Here is an 18,160-nt window from a genome sequence, read left to right as displayed (position 1 = left end):
ACCAATTTTATCAGTGTGCTACCAATATTCCAGGAGTTACTTTCAGTAACATCGCCTTTTGAACACAATCGGACTGTTGCGTTTACAGAACTAAACAAAGATATTGGCTGTTCCACTCTAAATATTATGAAGGAGGTTCCTGAATTCAGCTTGCATTTGAGTATTCCATGGCTCTGACAGTGTGCATGCAATATCTATACAGTTCCCTTACTTATGTGCACATCCTTAACTAAAAAATACATAGAATAGAAAGTAATGTATTCAACTCAAATTTGCTGAAAACTACTATCTAACTTGCTGTAAACATTATTTTACTTACCATATGATTTAGTGTAGTATGCAACCAATTTTATGAGTGTGCTACCAATGACCGAGAGCTGACTTTCAGTTTCATTACCGTTTGTACTCAATGGAACATTTGCGTTTACAGAACTAAAGATATTGGTTGTGCCACTCTAAATGTTATGAGGTAGGTTCCTGAATTCAGCTTGCATTTGAGTATTCCACGGCTCTGAGTAGAAGAAATGCAATATCTATACAGTTCCATATCACCCTGACTGGTTATGTACACATCCATATCTCAAAATGCATAGAATCTGCATTTAGCTCAATAGCAGATCTGAATTTTGCTGAAAACTAGTATGTGCTAACTTGATGTAAACATTATTTTACTTACCATATGATTTACAATAGTATGCAACCAATTTTATCAGTGTGCTACAAATTTTCCAGGAGTTGCTTTCAGTAACTCACCTTTTGTACGCAATGGAACATTAGCGTTTACAGAACTAAACAAAGATATTGGCTGTTCCACTCTAAATATTATGAAGGAGGTTCCTGAATTCAGCTTGCATTTGACAATTCCATTGCTCTGAGTAGAAACATGCACTATCTATACAGTTCCATCTCACCCTGACTGGTTATGTAAACATCCATATCTCAAAATGCATAGAATATGCATTTAGCTCAATAGCAGATCTAAATTTTGCTGAAAACTAGTATGTGCTAACATGTAAACATTATTTTACTTGCCATATGATTTATAGTATTCAACCAATTTTATCAGTGTGCTACCAATATTCCAGGAGTTACTTTCAGTAACATCACCTTTTGTACTCAATGGAACATTAGCGTTTACAGAATTAAACAAAGATATTGGCTGTTCCACTCTAAATATTATGAGGGAGGTTCCTGAATTCAGCTTGCATTTGAGTATTCCATGGCTCTGACAGTGTGCATGCAATATCTATACAGTTCCAGCTCACCCTTACTTATGTGCATATCCTTAACTAAAAATACATAGAATAGAAAGTAATGCATACAGCTCAAATTTGCTGAAAACTACTATCTAACTTGTTGTAAACATTATTTTACTTACCAGATGATTAGAGTAGCATGCAACCAATTTTATGAGTGTGCGAGAAGTGACTTTCAGTTTCATTACCTTTTGTACACAATGGAACATTTGCGTTTACAGAACTATAGAAAGATACTGGCGTTTCCACTCTAAATGTTATGAGGTAGGTTCCTGAATTCAGCTTGCGTTTGAGTATTCCATGGCTCTGAGCAGTATTCATGCAATATCTACACAGTTCCAGCTGATCCTGAGTAGTTATGTACACATCCATATCTCAAAATGCATAGTACAGAAAGTGATGCATTCAGCTCAATCGAGTGTAGATTTGAATTTTGCTGAAAACTACTATATGTAAACCATGTTATTTTACTTTCCATATGCTTTAGAGTAGTATGAAACCAATTTTATCAGTGTGCTACCAATTTTCTAGGAGTTGCTTTAAGTAACTCACCTTTTCTACGCATTGGAACAGTTGCGTTTACAGAACTAAACAAAGATATTGGCTGTTCCACACGAGATGTTGTGAGGTAGGTTCCTGAATTCAGCTTGCATTTGAGTATTCCATTGCTCTGAGTAGAAGACATGCAATATCTATACAGTTCCATCTCACCCTGAGTACTCATGTACACATCCATATCTCAATATGCATAGAATAGAAAATAATGCATTCAGCTCAATCGAGTGTAGATTGAAATTTTGCTGAAAACTACTATGTGCTAACTTGATGTAAACCTTATTATTTTACTCACCATATAATTTAGAGTAGTATGCAACTAATTTTATGTGTGCTACCAATTTTGGACAAGTTACTTCCAGTAACATCACCTTTTGTACACAATGGAACATTAGCGTTTACAGAAATAAACAAATATACTGGCTGTTCCACTCTAAATGTTGTGGGGTAGGTTCCTGAATTCAGCTTGCATTTGAGTATTCCACGGCTCTGAGTAGAAGAAATGCAATATCTATACAGTTCCATCTCACCCTGACTGGTTATGTACACATCCATATCTCAAAATGCATAGAATATGCATTCAGCTCAATAGTAGATTTGCATTTTGCTGAAAACTAGTATGTGTTAACTTGATGTAAACATTATTTTACTTACCATATGATTTACAGTAGTATGCAACCAATTTTATCAGTGTGCTACAAATTTTCCAGCAGTTGCTTTCAGTAACTCACCTTTTGTACGCAATGGAACATTAGCGTTTACAGAACTAAACAAAGATATTGGCTGTTCCACTCTAAATATTATGAGGGAGGTTCCTGAATTCAGCTTGCATTTGAGTATTCCATGTCTCTGAAAGAGTGCATGCAATATCAATACAGTTCCAGCTCACCCTTACTTATGTGCATATCCTTAACTAAAAATACATAGAATAGAAAGTAATGCATTCAGCTCAAATTTGATGAAAACTACTATCTAACTTGATGTATACATTATTTTGCTCACCATATAATTTAGTGTAGTATGCAACTAATTTTATGTGTGCTACCAATGTTGGACAAGTTACTTCCAGTAACATCACCTTTTGTACACAATGGAACATTAGCGTTTACAGAAATAAACAAATATACTGGCTGTTCCACTCTAAATGTTGTGGGGTAGGTTCCTGAATTCAGCTTGCCTTTGACAATTCCATTGCTCTGAGTAGAAGACATGCAATATCTATACAGTTCCATCTCACCCTACGTAGTTATGTACACATCCATATCTCAAAATGCATAGAATATTCTTTCAGCTCAATAGTAGATTTGAATTTTGCTGAAAACTACTGTGAGCTAACATGATGTAAACATTATTTTACTTAACATATGATTTAGTGTAGTATGCAACCAATTTTATCAATGTGCTACCAATATTCCAGGAGTTACTTTCAGTAACTCACCTTTTGTACGCAATGGAACATTAGCGTTTACAGAACTAAAAAAAGATACTGGCGTTTCCACTCTAAATATTATGAGGTAGGTTCCTGAATTAAGCTTGCATTTGAGTATTCCATGGCTCTGAGCAGTATGCATGCAATATCTATACATTTCCATCTCACACTGAGTAGTTATGTACACATCCATATCTCAAAATGCATAGAATAGAAAGTAATGCATTCAGCTCAAGAGAGTGTAGTGTTGAATTTTGCTGAAAACTACTATGTGCTAACTTGATGTAAACGTTATTATTTTACTTACCAGATGATTAGATTAGCATGCAACCAATTTTATGAGTGTGCGAGAAGTGACTTTCAGTTTCATTACCTTTTGTACACAATGGAACATCTGCGTTTACAGAACTAAAAAAAGATACTGGCGTTTCCACTCTAAATGTTACGAGGTAGATTCCTGAATTCAGCTTGCATTTGAGTATTCCATGGCTCTGAGTAGTATACATGCAATATCCATACAGTTCCAGCTCACCCTTAGTTATGTGCACGTCCTTAACTAAAAATACGTAGATTAGAAAGTAATGCATTCAGCTTAATAGAGTGTAGAGTTGAATTTTGCTGAAAACTAGTATGTGCTAACATGATGTAAACATTCTTTTTCTTGCCATATTGTATTCAACCAATTTTATCAGTGTGCTACCAATATTCCAGGAGTTACTTTCAGTAACATCGCCATTTGAACACAATCGGACTGTTGCGTTTACAGAACTAAACAAAGATATTGGCTGTTCCACTCTAAATATTATGAAGGAGGTTCCTGAATTCAGCTTGCATTTGAGTATTCCATGGCTCTGACAGTGTGCATGCAATATCTATACAGTTCCCTTACTTATGTGCACATCCTTAACTAAAAAATACATAGAATAGAAAGTAATGTATTCAACTCAAATTTGCTGAAAACTACTATCTAACTTGCTGTAAACATTATTTTACTTACCATATGATTTAGTGTAGTATGCAACCAATTTTATGAGTGTGCTACCAATGACCGAGAGCTTTCAGTTTCATTACCGTTTGTACACAATGGAACATTTGCGTTTACAGAACTAAAGATATTGGTTGTGCCACTCTAAATGTTATGAGGTAGGTTCCTGAATTCAGCTTGCATTTGAGTATTCCACGGCTCTGAGTAGAAGAAATGCAATATCTATACAGTTCCATATCACCCTGACTGGTTATGTACACATCCATATCTCAAAATGCATAGAATCTGCATTTAGCTCAATAGCAGATCTGAATTTTGCTGAAAACTAGTATGTGCTAACTTGATGTAAACATTATTTTACTTACCATATGATTTACAATAGTATGCAACCAATTTTATCAGTGTGCTACAAATTTTCCAGGAGTTGCTTTCAGTAACTCACCTTTTGTACGCAATGGAACATTAGCGTTTACAGAACTAAACAAAGATATTGGCTGTTCCACTCTAAATATTATGAAGGAGGTTCCTGAATTCAGCTTGCATTTGACAATTCCATTGCTCTGAGTAGAAACATGCACTATCTATACAGTTCCATCTCACCCTGACTGGTTATGTAAACATCCATATCTCAAAATGCATAGAATATGCATTTAGCTCAATAGCAGATCTAAATTTTGCTGAAAACTAGTATGTGCTAACATGTAAACATTATTTTACTTGCCATATGATTTATAGTATTCAACCAATTTTATCAGTGTGCTACCAATATTCCAGGAGTTACTTTCAGTAACATCACCTTTTGTACTCAATGGAACATTAGCGTTTACAGAATTAAACAAAGATATTGGCTGTTCCACTCTAAATATTATGAGGGAGGTTCCTGAATTCAGCTTGCATTTGAGTATTCCATGGCTCTGACAGTGTGCATGCAATATCTATACAGTTCCAGCTCACCCTTACTTATGTGCATATCCTTAACTAAAAATACATAGAATAGAAAGTAATGCATTCAGCTCAAATTTGATGAAAACTACTATCTAACTTGATGTATACATTATTTTACTCACCATATAATTTAGAGTAGCATGCAACTAATTTTATGTGTGCTACCAATTTTGGACAAGTTACTTCCAGTAACATCACCTTTTGTACACAATGGAACATTAGCGTTTACAGAAATAAACAAATATACTGGCTGTTCCACTCTAAATGTTGTGGGGTAGGTTCCTGAATTCAGCTTGCCTTTGACAATTCCATTGCTCTGAGTAGAAGACATGCAATATCTATACAGTTCCATCTCACCCTGCGTAGTTATGTACACATCCATATCTCAAAATGCATAGAATATGCTTTCAGCTCAATAGCAGATCTGAATTTTGCTGAAAACTACTGTGAGCTAACATGATGTAAACATTATTTTACTTAACATATGATTTAGTGTAGTATGCAACCAATTTTATCAATGTGCTACCAATATTCCAGGAGTTACTTTCAGTAACTCACCTTTTGTACGCAATGGAACATTAGCGTTTACAGAACTAAAAAAAGATACTGGCGTTTCCACTCTAAATATTATGAGGTAGGTTCCTGAATTAAGCTTGCATTTGAGTATTCCATGGCTCTGAGCAGTATGCATGCAATATCTATACATTTCCATCTCACACTGAGTAGTTATGTACACATCCATATCTCAAAATGCATAGAATAGAAAGTAATGCATTCAGCTCAAGAGAGTGTAGTGTTGAATTTTGCTGAAAACTACTATGTGCTAACTTGATGTAAACGTTATTATTTTACTTACCAGATGATTAGATTAGCATGCAACCAATTTTATGAGTGTGCGAGAAGTGACTTTCAGTTTCATTACCTTTTGTACACAATGGAACATCTGCGTTTACAGAACTAAAAAAAGATACTGGCGTTTCCACTCTAAATGTTACGAGGTAGATTCCTGAATTCAGCTTGCATTTGAGTATTCCATGGCTCTGAGTAGTATACATGCAATATCCATACAGTTCCAGCTCACCCTTAGTTATGTGCACGTCCTTAACTAAAAATACGTAGATTAGAAAGTAATGCATTCAGCTTAATAGAGTGTAGAGTTGAATTTTGCTGAAAACTAGTATGTGCTAACATGATGTAAACATTATTTTTCTTGCCATATTGTATTCAACCAATTTTATCAGTGTGCTACCAATATTCCAGGAGTTACTTTCAGTAACATCGCCATTTGAACACAATCGGACTGTTGCGTTTACAGAACTAAACAAAGATATTGGCTGTTCCACTCTAAATATTATGAAGGAGGTTCCTGAATTCAGCTTGCATTTGAGTATTCCATGGCTCTGACAGTGTGCATGCAATATCTATACAGTTCCCTTACTTATGTGCACATCCTTAACTAAAAAATACATAGAATAGAAAGTAATGTATTCAACTCAAATTTGCTGAAAACTACTATCTAACTTGCTGTAAACATTATTTTACTTACCATATGATTTAGTGTAGTATGCAACCAATTTTATGAGTGTGCTACCAATGACCGAGAGCTGACTTTCAGTTTCATTACCGTTTGTACACAATGGAACATTTGCGTTTACAGAACTAAAGATATTGGTTGTGCCACTCTAAATGTTATGAGGTAGGTTCCTGAATTCAGCTTGCATTTGAGTATTCCACGGCTCTGAGTAGAAGAAATGCAATATCTATACAGTTCCATATCACCCTGACTGGTTATGTACACATCCATATCTCAAAATGCATAGAATCTGCATTTAGCTCAATAGCAGATCTGAATTTTGCTGAAAACTAGTATGTGCTAACTTGATGTAAACATTATTTTACTTACCATATGATTTACAATAGTATGCAACCAATTTTATCAGTGTGCTACAAATTTTCCAGGAGTTGCTTTCAGTAACTCACCTTTTGTACGCAATGGAACATTAGCGTTTACAGAACTAAACAAAGATATTGGCTGTTCCACTCTAAATATTATGAAGGAGGTTCCTGAATTCAGCTTGCATTTGACAATTCCATTGCTCTGAGTAGAAACATGCACTATCTATACAGTTCCATCTCACCCTGACTGGTTATGTAAACATCCATATCTCAAAATGCATAGAATATGCATTTAGCTCAATAGCAGATCTAAATTTTGCTGAAAACTAGTATGTGCTAACATGTAAACATTATTTTACTTGCCATATGATTTATAGTATTCAACCAATTTTATCAGTGTGCTACCAATATTCCAGGAGTTACTTTCAGTAACATCACCTTTTGTACTCAATGGAACATTAGCGTTTACAGAATTAAACAAAGATATTGGCTGTTCCACTCTAAATATTATGAGGGAGGTTCCTGAATTCAGCTTGCATTTGAGTATTCCATGGCTCTGACAGTGTGCATGCAATATCTATACAGTTCCAGCTCACCCTTACTTATGTGCATATCCTTAACTAAAAATACATAGAATAGAAAGTAATGCATACAGCTCAAATTTGATGAAAACTACTATCTAACTTGTTGTAAACATTATTTTACTTACCAGATGATTAAAGTAGCATGCAACCAATTTTATGAGTGTGCGAGAAGTGACTTTCAGTTTCATTACCTTTTGTACACAATGGAACATTTGCGTTTACAGAACTATAGAAAGATACTGGCGTTTCCACTCTAAATGTTATGAGGTAGGTTCCTGAATTCAGCTTGCGTTTGAGTATTCCATGGCTCTGAGCAGTATTCATGCAATATCTACACAGTTCCAGCTGATCCTGAGTAGTTATGTACACATCCATATCTCAAAATGCATAGTACAGAAAGTGATGCATTCAGCTCAATCGAGTGTAGATTTGAATTTTGCTGAAAACTACTATATGTAAACCATGTTATTTTACTTTCCATATGATTTAGAGTAGTATGCAACCAATTTTATCAGTGTGCTACCAATTTTCTAGGAGTTGCTTTAAGTAACTCACCTTTTGTACGCAATGGAACAGTTGCGTTTACAGAACTAAACAAAGATATTGGCTGTTCCAGAGATGTTGTGAGGTAGGTTCCTGAATTCAGCTTGCCTTTCACTATTCCATTGCTCTGAGTAGAAGACATGCAATATCTACACAGTTCCAGCTGATCCTGAGTAGTTATGTACACATCCTTAACCAAAATGCATAGAATACAAAGTAATGCATTCAGCTCAATAGAGTGAGCAGTTGAATTTTGTACACAATGGAACATTAGCGTTTACAGAAACAAAGATATTGGCTGTTCCACTCTAAATATTATAAGGGAGGTTCCTGAATTCAGCTTGCCTTTCACTATTCCATTGCTCTGGGTAGAAGACATGCAATATCTATACAATTCCAGCTGATCCTGAGTAGTTATGTACACATCCTTAACCAAAATGCATAGAATACAAAGTAATGCATTCATCTCAATAGTGTGTACAGTTGAATTTTGCTGAAAACTACTATGTGCTAACTTGATGTTAACCTTATTATTTTACTTACCATATGCTTTAGAGTAGTATGAAACCAATTTTATCAGTGTGCTACCAATTTTCTAGGAGTTGCTTTAAGTAACTCACCTTTTCTACGCAATGGAACAGTTGCGTTTACAGAACTAAACAAAGATATTGGCTGTTCCACACGAGATGTTGTGAGGTAGGTTCCTGAATTCAGCTTGCATTTGAGTATTCCATTGCTCTGAGTAGAAGACATGCAATATCTATACAGTTCCATCTCACCCTGAGTACTCATGTACACATCCATATCTCAATATGCATAGAATAGAAAATAATGCATTCAGCTCAATCGAGTGTAGATTGAAATTTTGCTGAAAACTACTATGTGCTAACTTGATGTAAACCTTATTATTTTACTCACCATATAATTTAGAGTAGTATGCAACTAATTTTATGTGTGCTACCAATTTTGGACAAGTTACTTCCAGTAACATCACCTTTTGTACACAATGGAACATTAGCGTTTACAGAAATAAACAAATATACTGGCTGTTCCACTCTAAATGTTGTGGGGTAGGTTCCTGAATTCAGCTTGCATTTGAGTAGAAGAAATGCAATATCTATACAGTTCCATCTCACCCTGACTGGTTATGTACACATCCATATCTCAAAATGCATAGAATATGCATTCAGCTCAATAGTAGATTTGCATTTTGCTGAAAACTAGTATGTGTTAACTTGATGTAAACATTATTTTACTTACCATATGATTTACAGTAGTATGCAACCAATTTTATCAGTGTGCTACAAATTTTCCAGCAGTTGCTTTCAGTAACTCACCTTTTGTACGCAATGGAACATTAGCGTTTACAGAACTAAACAAAGATATTGGCTGTTCCACTCTAAATATTATGAGGGAGGTTCCTGAATTCAGCTTGCATTTGAGTATTCCATGTCTCTGAAAGAGTGCATGCAATATCAATACAGTTCCAGCTCACCCTTACTTATGTGCATATCCTTAACTAAAAATACATAGAATAGAAAGTAATGCATTCAGCTCAAATTTGATGAAAACTACTATCTAACTTGATGTATACATTATTTTACTCACCATATAATTTAGTGTAGTATGCAACTAATTTTATGTGTGCTACCAATGTTGGACAAGTTACTTCCAGTAACATCACCTTTTGTACACAATGGAACATTAGCGTTTACAGAAATAAACAAATATACTGGCTGTTCCACTCTAAATGTTGTGGGGTAGGTTCCTGAATTCAGCTTGCCTTTGACAATTCCATTGCTCTGAGTAGAAGACATGCAATATCTATACAGTTCCATCTCACCCTGCGTAGTTATGTACACATCCATATCTCAAAATGCATAGAATATGCTTTCAGCTCAATAGTAGATTTGAATTTTGCTGAAAACTACTGTGAGCTAACATGATGTAAACATTATTTTACTTAACATATGATTTAGTGTAGTATGCAACCAATTTTATCAATGTGCTACCAATATTCCAGGAGTTACTTTCAGTAACTCACCTTTTGTACGCAATGGAACATTAGCGTTTACAGAACTAAAAAAAGATACTGGCGTTTCCACTCTAAATATAATGAGGTAGGTTCCTGAATTCAGCTTGCATTTGAGTATTCCATGGCTCTGAGCAGTATGCATGCAATATCTATACATTTCCATCTCACTCTGAGTAGTTATGTACACATCCATATCTCAAAATGCATAGAATAGAAAGTAATGCATTCAGCTCAAGAGAGTGTAGTGTTGAATTTTGCTGAAAACTACTATGTGCTAACTTGATGTAAACGTTATTATTTTACTTACCAGATGATTAGATTAGCATGCAACCAATTTTATGAGTGTGCGAGAAGTGACTTTCAGTTTCATTACCTTTTGTACACAATGGAACATCTGCGTTTACAGAACTAAAAAAAGATACTGGCGTTTCCACGCTAAATGTTACGAGGTAGATTCCTGAATTCAGCTTGCATTTGAGTATTCCATGGCTCTGAGTAGTATACATGCAATATCCATACAGTTCCAGCTCACCCTTAGTTATGTGCACGTCCTTAACTAAAAATACGTAGATTAGAAAGTAATGCATTCAGCTTAATAGAGTGTAGAGTTGAATTTTGCTGAAAACTAGTATGTGCTAACATGATGTAAACATTCTTTTTCTTGCCATATTGTATTCAACCAATTTTATCAGTGTGCTACCAATATTCCAGGAGTTACTTTCAGTAACATCGCCTTTTGAACACAATCGGACTGTTGCGTTTACAGAACTAAACAAAGATATTGGCTGTTCCACTCTAAATATTATGAAGGAGGTTCCTGAATTCAGCTTGCATTTGAGTATTCCATGGCTCTGACAGTGTGCATGCAATATCTATACAGTTCCCTTACTTATGTGCACATCCTTAACTAAAAAATACATAGAATAGAAAGTAATGTATTCAACTCAAATTTGCTGAAAACTACTATCTAACTTGCTGTAAACATTATTTTACTTACCATATGATTTAGTGTAGTATGCAACCAATTTTATGAGTGTGCTACCAATGACCGAGAGCTGACTTTCAGTTTCATTACCGTTTGTACACAATGGAACATTTGCGTTTACAGAACTAAAGATATTGGTTGTGCCACTCTAAATGTTATGAGGTAGGTTCCTGAATTCAGCTTGCATTTGAGTATTCCACGGCTCTGAGTAGAAGAAATGCAATATCTATACAGTTCCATATCACCCTGACTGGTTATGTACACATCCATATCTCAAAATGCATAGAATCTGCATTTAGCTCAATAGCAGATCTGAATTTTGCTGAAAACTAGTATGTGCTAACTTGATGTAAACATTATTTTACTTACCATATGATTTACAATAGTATGCAACCAATTTTATCAGTGTGCTACAAATTTTCCAGGAGTTGCTTTCAGTAACTCACCTTTTGTACGCAATGGAACATTAGCGTTTACAGAACTAAACAAAGATATTGGCTGTTCCACTCTAAATATTATGAAGGAGGTTCCTGAATTCAGCTTGCATTTGACAATTCCATTGCTCTGAGTAGAAACATGCACTATCTATACAGTTCCATCTCACCCTGACTGGTTATGTAAACATCCATATCTCAAAATGCATAGAATATGCATTTAGCTCAATAGCAGATCTAAATTTTGCTGAAAACTAGTATGTGCTAACATGTAAACATTATTTTACTTGCCATATGATTTATAGTATTCAACCAATTTTATCAGTGTGCTACCAATATTCCAGGAGTTACTTTCAGTAACATCACCTTTTGTACTCAATGGAACATTAGCGTTTACAGAATTAAACAAAGATATTGGCTGTTCCACTCTAAATATTATGAGGGAGGTTCCTGAATTCAGCTTGCATTTGAGTATTCCATGGCTCTGACAGTGTGCATGCAATATCTATACAGTTCCAGCTCACCCTTAGTTATGTGCATATCCTTAACTAAAAATACATAGAATAGAAAGTAATGCATTCAGCTCAAATTTGATGAAAACTACTATCTAACTTGTTGTAAACATTATTTTACTTACCAGATGATTAAAGTAGCATGCAACCAATTTTATGAGTGTGCGAGAAGTGACTTTCAGTTTCATTACCTTTTGTACACAATGGAACATTTGCGTTTACAGAACTATAGAAAGATACTGGCGTTTCCACTCTAAATGTTATGAGGTAGGTTCCTGAATTCAGCTTGCGTTTGAGTATTCCATGGCTCTGAGCAGTATTCATGCAATATCTATACAGTTCCAGCTGATCCTGAGTAGTTATGTACACATCCATATCTCAAAATGCATAGTACAGAAAGTGATGCATTCAGCTCAATCGAGTGTAGATTTGAATTTTGCTGAAAACTACTATATGTAAACCATGTTATTTTACTTTCCATATGATTTAGAGTAGTATGCAACCAATTTTATCAGTGTGCTACACAGTTCCAGCTGATCCTGAGTAGTTATGTACACATCCTTAACCAAAATGCATAGAATACAAAGTAATGCATTCAGCTCAATAGAGTGAGCAGTTGAATTTTGTACACAATGGAACATTAGCGTTTACAGAAACAAAGATATTGGCTGTTCCACTCTAAATATTATAAGGGAGGTTCCTGAATTCAGCTTGCCTTTCACTATTCCATTGCTCTGGGTAGAAGACATGCAATATCTATACAATTCCTGCTGATCCTGAGTAGTTATGTACACATCCTTAACCAAACTGCATAGAATACAAAGTAATGCATTCATCTCAATAGTGTGTACAGTTGAATTTTGCTGAAAACTACTATGTGCTAACTTGATGTTAATCTTATTATTTTACTTACCATATGCTTTAGAGTAGTATGAAACCAATTTTATCAGTGTGCTACCAATTTTCTAGGAGTTGCTTTAAGTAACTCACCTTTTCTACGCAATGGAACAGTTGCGTTTACAGAACTAAACAAAGATATTGGCTGTTCCACACGAGATGTTGTGAGGTAGGTTCCTGAATTCAGCTTGCATTTGAGTATTCCATTGCTCTGAGTAGAAGACATGCAATATCTATACAGTTCCATCTCACCCTGAGTACTCATGTACACATCCATATCTCAATATGCATAGAATAGAAAATGATGCATTCAGCTCAATCGAGTGTAGATTGAAATTTTGCTGAAAACTACTATGTGCTAACTTGATGTAAACCTTATTATTTTACTCACCATATAATTTAGAGTAGTATGCAACTAATTTTATGTGTGCTACCAATTTTGGACAAGTTACTTCCAGTAACATCACCTTTTGTACACAATGGAACATTAGCGTTTACAGAAATAAACAAATATACTTGCTGTTCCACTCTAAATGTTGTGGGGTAGGTTCCTGAATTCAGCTTGCATTTGAGTATTCCATTGCTCTGAGTAGAAGACATGCAATATCTATACAGTTCCATCTCACCCTGAGTACTCATGTACACATCCATATCTCAATATGCATAGAATAGAAAATAATGCATTCAGCTCAATCGAGTGTAGATTGAAATTTTGCTGAAAACTACTATGTGCTAACTTGATGTAAACCTTATTATTTTACTCACCATATAATTTAGAGTAGTATGCAACTAATTTTATGTGTGCTACCAATTTTGGACAAGTTACTTCCAGTAACATCACCTTTTGTACACAATGGAACATTTGCGTTTACAGAACTAAAGATATTGGTTGTGCCACTCTAAATGTTGTGGGGTAGGTTCCTGAATTCAGCTTGCATTTGAGTATTCCACGGCTCTGAGTAGAAGAAATGCAATATCTATACAGTTCCATATCACCCTGACTGGTTATGTACACATCCATATCTCAAAATGCATAGAATCTGCATTTAGCTCAATAGCAGATCTGAATTTTGCTGAAAACTAGTATGTGCTAACTTGATGTAAACATTATTTTACTTACCATATGATTTACAATAGTATGCAACCAATTTTATCAGTGTGCTACAAATTTTCCAGGAGATGCTTTCAGTAACTCACCTTTTGTACGCAATGGAACATTAGCGTTTACAGAACTAAACAAAGATATTGGCTGTTCCACTCTAAATATTATGAAGGAGGTTCCTGAATTCAGCTTGCATTTGACAATTCCATTGCTCTGAGTAGAAACATGCACTATCTATACAGTTCCATCTCACCCTGACTGGTTATGTAAACATCCATATCTCAAAATGCATAGAATATGCATTTAGCTCAATAGCAGATCTAAATTTTGCTGAAAACTAGTATGTGCTAACATGTAAACATTATTTTACTTGCCATATGATTTATAGTATTCAACCAATTTTATCAGTGTGCTACCAATATTCCAGGAGTTACTTTCAGTAACATCACCTTTTGTACTCAATGGAACATTAGCGTTTACAGAATTAAACAAAGATATTGGCTGTTCCACTCTAAATATTATGAGGGAGGTTCCTGAATTCAGCTTGCATTTGAGTATTCCATGGCTCTGACAGTGTGCATGCAATATCTATACAGTTCCAGCTCACCCTTACTTATGTGCACATCCTTAACTAAAAATACATAGAATAGAAAGTAATGCATTCAGCTCAAATTTGCTGAAAACTACTATCTAACTTGTTGTAAACATTATTTTACTTACCAGATGATTAGAGTAGCATGCAACCAATTTTATGAGTGTGCGAGAAGTGACTTTCAGTTTCATTACCTTTTGTACACAATGGAACATTTGCGTTTACAGAACTATAGAAAGATACTGGCGTTTCCACTCTAAATGTTATGAGGTAGGTTCCTGAATTCAGCTTGCGTTTGAGTATTCCATGGCTCTGAGCAGTATTCATGCAATATCTACACAGTTCCAGCTGATCCTGAGTAGTTATGTACACATCCATATCTCAAAATGCATAGTACAGAAAGTGATGCATTCAGCTCAATCGAGTGTAGATTTGAATTTTGCTGAAAACTACTATATGTAAACCATGTTATTTTACTTTCCATATGATTTAGAGTAGTATGCAACCAATTTTATCAGTGTGCTACCAATTTTCTAGGAGTTGCTTTAAGTAACTCACCTTTTGTACGCAATGGAACAGTTGCGTTTACAGAACTAAACAAAGATATTGGCTGTTCCAGAGATGTTGTGAGGTAGGTTCCTGAATTCAGCTTGCCTTTCACTATTCCATTGCTCTGAGTAGAAGACATGCAATATCTACACAGTTCCAGCTGATCCTGAGTAGTTATGTACACATCCTTAACCAAAATGCATAGAATACAAAGTAATGCATTCAGCTCAATAGAGTGAGCAGTTGAATTTTGTACACAATGGAACATTAGCGTTTACAGAAACAAAGATATTGGCTGTTCCACTCTAAATATTATAAGGGAGGTTCCTGAATTCAGCTTGCCTTTCACTATTCCATTGCTCTGGGTAGAAGACATGCAATATCTATACAATTCCAGCTGATCCTGAGTAGTTATGTACACATCCTTAACCAAAATGCATAGAATACAAAGTAATGCATTCATCTCAATAGTGTGTACAGTTGAATTTTGCTGAAAACTACTATGTGCTAACTTGATGTTAACCTTATTATTTTACTTACCATATGCTTTAGAGTAGTATGAAACCAATTTTATCAGTGTGCTACCAATTTTCCAGCAGTTGCTTTCAGTAACTCACCTTTTGTACGCAATGGAACATTAGCGTTTACAGAAATAAACAAATATACTGGCTGTTCCACTCTAAATGTTGTGGGGTAGGTTCCTGAATTCAGCTTGCCTTTCACTATTCCATTGCTCTGGGTAGAGGACATGCAATATCTATACAGTTCCATCTCACCCTGACTGGTTATGTACACATCCATATCTCAAAATGCATAGAATATGCATTCAGCTCAATAGTAGATTTGCATTTTGCTGAAAACTAGTATGTGTTAACTTGATGTAAACATTATTTTACTTACCATATGATTTACAGTAGTATGCAACCAATTTTATCAGTGTGCTACAAATTTTCCAGCAGTTGCTTTCAGTAACTCACCTTTTGTACGCAATGGAACATTAGCGTTTACAGAACTAAACAAAGATATTGGCTGTTCCACTCTAAATATTATGAGGGAGGTTCCTGAATTCAGCTTGCATTTGAGTATTCCATGTCTCTGAAAGTGTGCATGCAATATCAATACAGTTCCAGCTCACCCTTACTTATGTGCATATCCTTAACTAAAAATACATAGAATAGAAAGTAATGCATTCAGCTCAAATTTGATGAAAACTACTATCTAACTTGATGTATACATTATTTTACTCACCATATAATTTAGTGTAGTATGCAACTAATTTTATGTGTGCTACCAATGTTGGACAAGTTACTTCCAGTAACATCACCTTTTGTACACAATGGAACATTAGCGTTTACAGAAATAAACAAATATACTGGCTGTTCCACTCTAAATGTTGTGGGGTAGGTTCCTGAATTCAGCTTGCCTTTGACAATTCCATTGCTCTGAGTAGAAGACATGCAATATCTATACAGTTCCATCTCACCCTGCGTAGTTATGTACACATCCATATCTCAAAATGCATAGAATATGCTTTCAGCTCAATAGTAGATTTGAATTTTGCTGAAAACTACTGTGAGCTAACATGATGTAAACATTATTTTACTTAACATATGATTTAGTGTAGTATGCAACCAATTTTATCAATGTGCTACCAATATTCCAGGAGTTACTTTCAGTAACTCACCTTTTGTACGCAATGGAACATTAGCGTTTACAGAACTAAAAAAAGATACTGGCGTTTCCACTCTAAATATTATGAGGTAGGTTCCTGAATTCAGCTTGCATTTGAGTATTCCATGGCTCTGAGCAGTATGCATGCAATATCTATACATTTCCATCTCACTCTGAGTAGTTATGTACACATCCATATCTCAAAATGCATAGAATAGAAAGTAATGCATTCAGCTCAAGAGAGTGTAGTGTTGAATTTTGCTGAAAACTACTATGTGCTAACTTGATGTAAACGTTATTATTTTACTTACCAGATGATTAGATTAGCATGCAACCAATTTTATGAGTGTGCGAGAAGTGACTTTCAGTTTCATTACCTTTTGTACACAATGGAACATCTGCGTTTACAGAACTAAAAAAAGATACTGGCGTTTCCACGCTAAATGTTACGAGGTAGATTCCTGAATTCAGCTTGCATTTGAGTATTCCATGGCTCTGAGTAGTATACATGCAATATCCATACAGTTCCAGCTCACCCTTAGTTATGTGCACGTCCTTAACTAAAAATACGTAGATTAGAAAGTAATGCATTCAGCTTAATAGAGTGTAGAGTTGAATTTTGCTGAAAACTAGTATGTGCTAACATGATGTAAACATTCTTTTTCTTGCCATATTGTATTCAACCAATTTTATCAGTGTGCTACCAATATTCCAGGAGTTACTTTCAGTAACATCGCCTTTTGAACACAATCGGACTGTTGCGTTTACAGAACTAAACAAAGATATTGGCTGTTCCACTCTAAATATTATGAAGGAGGTTCCTGAATTCAGCTTGCATTTGAGTATTCCATGGCTCTGACAGTGTGCATGCAATATCTATACAGTTCCCTTACTTATGTGCACATCCTTAACTAAAAAATACATAGAATAGAAAGTAATGTATTCAACTCAAATTTGCTGAAAACTACTATCTAACTTGCTGTAAACATTATTTTACTTACCATATGATTTAGTGTAGTATGCAACCAATTTTATGAGTGTGCTACCAATGACCGAGAGCTGACTTTCAGTTTCATTACCGTTTGTACACAATGGAACATTTGCGTTTACAGAACTAAAGATATTGGTTGTGCCACTCTAAATGTTATGAGGTAGGTTCCTGAATTCAGCTTGCATTTGAGTATTCCACG

The sequence above is a fragment of the Hemitrygon akajei genome, chromosome 27 (assembly GCF_048418815.1).
Source record: "Hemitrygon akajei chromosome 27, sHemAka1.3, whole genome shotgun sequence".
NCBI lineage: Eukaryota > Metazoa > Chordata > Chondrichthyes > Myliobatiformes > Dasyatidae > Hemitrygon > Hemitrygon akajei.
This window is presented reverse-complemented; position numbering follows the sequence as displayed.